The following is a 3431-nucleotide window of genomic DNA, read 5'->3' on the forward strand; positions in this document are numbered from 1 at the left end:
TTTTTTTTTTTACCCGTATTTACAGGTCCATTTTTTTTTAAAAGCCCAAATTAAACATTTCTCGTTAGTATAATGGTTAGTATTCCCACCTAACATGCGGGAGACTGGGGTTCGATTCCTTGATGGAGAATCTTTAACTTTTTATATATTATTATTGTGTTTTATTTATTATCAGGGTGTAGGTACCCCATTTTTTGTTATTATTGTTCCCCTCCCCTTGTCCCCTCCCTGATCCAGGTAGTCAGCAGACAGGGAACATAAAAGTATTCCATAAGACTCCAGTGTTTTAATCCATGTCTTCAGAAGCAATATTATAGGTGTGGGTGAGAAACAGAACAATATTTAAGTACTTTTTTTTAAATCTCCACTTTCACTTTCAATACAAGGGACATTTACAGTATATGCATAAATTAACACACAGCATAAACACATTTATAACAATGACAGAACAAGAACAAATGAACATAATACTTGGAGAGGGACACACAGCAGCACTGGCTGCAAGATACGTTTTAACGTGTCACAGCCTGAGAGACAGCGGGTGAATCTGTGTTATGTGTTTTACCCCCGTGTGTTACCCCAATGTTCACCACAGTGACCCTCAGTGTATGTGTGTATATTCATTTAAGTGTCAGTATATGTCAGTTCTCTTCAGTTATTTAAACACTGTGGTCTTCAGCAGTTCTGAACCTGTTTTGTATTTATTTTTATTATTTATTTTTATATTTGTTAAACTAAATGTATAGATTAAGGTGTAGTTCTTTTTTACACAGCCTCTGCTTTGGCAATATTGTATTGTTTACATTCATGCCAATAAAGCCCCTTTGAATTGAATTGAATTGAATTGAATACATTTATAAAACGATGAAAAGTCCGCCTTGCCTATTTGTTTTTTTTATTATGGTGACCATAGATTCTGCCAAGATCTTTACTTCTGTAAAACCATAATACTGATATAATGTAAAAACATAATAATAAAAATTTTAACACATTAAATGATGGCAGTGGTGGCTAAAACAAAGCTACCGCCGTTTTATTGTAAGAATGACTGCAGTGAATATATTTTGGCATATCTATGTTACACTTTTGTAAGGCAGATAAAAGGTTCAGCTCCAATGAAAACAATGAAATAGCTCACAACAGACGTAATGCTGTTTTTCTTTTTCTTTGAGAAAGTGGCTCATTTAATCAAACAGCTAGCTTTTCAAACTTGTGCTCCTCCTGTGACATATTGAGAATGGCAAAACTGCCGATTGCTTGAAGTATACATAAAGATCCGCCTGTCTGCTTTTGAAATTACTCTCTCATCCCTTTGATCAGTGATTCTATTGAACATTCCCATTCCACAGGAAACATCAAACTTAACCATTAAATATAGCACATGCTCTTACATCCTGCTACTGCAGATCTGCCACGAACAGTAACACTCATCCACACAATGAAAAAAACAAATCCACCTCTTTCCCATAACGCTATACTCATTACAGCCAGCATATGACATTTAACAGTGATCAAACATATATCATGTATAACACAAAATAGCTTCTACCTTTTGCAAGGCTCATAACCTAAAGTAATCAGTAAAGGGTTAGTCCAATTGCCAATGATTTGTGGACGTACAGTTTATCACCTCAAGGGTAAAGTAGGCCATAACATTTCCTCTGGATGTTAAGGGTCATTTAATAGTTTTCTTTATAAAATAAAGTCACATTTTTATGAGCAAGTTTGTTGCATTATCCCTGTACTGAAAGATAACAAAACAAGTATAGCTTTCACCTTAATTTCTTAAAGATCACACAATAACTTAATAGCCTATATTATATAACAAACCATGCATAACTGATCAGCTCTAATGCTAGTTTTATTTCCTCAGATGTTCAAGAGCAATCTTTTGCTGTGTTTACACTGACTGAAACTATGGAACGATATTCCGGACATTATTCAAAAGGAATTGCAAACTGTATTTGCAATTGCGTTTTCAATTTGTGGACGCATAAAATGTGACATAATCCAAACACAATTGCAAATCGCGCATTACCGTTTGCATTGAAACAGAATTCTAAATAGAAATACAATGAAAAGTTAAGTAGTGCGCTAGAGAGACTCTCTTTTAGATGGACAGTGTAAATGATTTGATAAAACATTTATTAGTTCATTGAAGTCAGGCACTGGAGAATGTTATGAATGCCATGTTATGTTTTTTGTTCTGTAAGGTTTAATTGGCTCACCAGGGGGTTCTGCTCGCACCCTATTCTTTCTAGAGACATCGTATGATCATAATCACAGAGCTCCCTTACAAGCTTCAAATAATAAGGGGGGTAAAAAACACAACAACTTAGCGAACATATGGGCTCTGTTCAGAATGGAAAACTAGCTTACCACTTATTGAATACTGTACAGTATACTGTCTACTATTTATTTTAAACTTTAGGCATTATTCCATAATAAACATCATCACGTTGCATGTTTAAAGGAATAGTTCACCCCACAACTAAAATTCTCTCATTATTTACTCACCTACACGCCATTCCAGATGTGTAAAAGAATATCTCAGCTCTGAGGGTCCTTACAATGCAAGTGAATTGTGTGAATTGTGAACTTTGAAGGCCAAAAGGCAGCATAAAAGTAATCCATTAGACTCCAGTGGTTCAAACCACATCATCATAAGTGATATGATAAGTGTGGATGAGAAACAGATCTATATTTAAGTACTTTTAACTGAAAATCTTCACTTTCATTTTCACTTCCACTGACTTTCACTTGCATATTCAGACACCTACTGGTTGGGGGTGGACAAAGGTGGAGATCTGTTCTTCACCCACATCTATCATATTGCTTCAGAAGATATGGATTTAACAACTGGAGTCATATGGATTGATTTAATGCGTCCTTTATGTCATTTTTGGACCTTCTGAGTTCTTGTCACCATTCACTTGCATTGTATGGACCTACAGAGCTGCGACATTCTTCTAAAAATCTTCATTTTTGTTCAATAGAAGAAAAAAGTCATACACATCTGGGATGGCATGAGGGTGAGTAAATTATGAGAGAATTTTAAGGGTGAACTATCCCTTTAATCACAGCTAATGGTGTCCAGATATCATATGGGAAATAAAAAGTTATTTAGCATTTGAAATCCAATTTTGTGTAGAATGTTATTCAACATTTGTCCAATTAAATTAGTAAATATTGTGGTATGAATTAGAATTAAAAGTTGAGTGCATTGCATTGCACAGTAAACAGCAACAGTAAGAGTACTATGGTAGTATGCTATTCCGAACATTTGTGGTGCCTTGTACCAACATTTGTGCAGGCTTAGTTTCCAGAAAGCTTTTCACTTGACTGCTTTTCAGCCAAACATAACCTCATTGAAGCTGCAGTTTTGCTTTGATGAAACCATGGACATAGAGTACAGACAGCTGAATGAGAAA

Source organism: Xyrauchen texanus, chromosome 49 (assembly GCF_025860055.1).
Source record: "Xyrauchen texanus isolate HMW12.3.18 chromosome 49, RBS_HiC_50CHRs, whole genome shotgun sequence".
Taxonomy (NCBI): Eukaryota; Metazoa; Chordata; class Actinopteri; order Cypriniformes; family Catostomidae; genus Xyrauchen; species Xyrauchen texanus.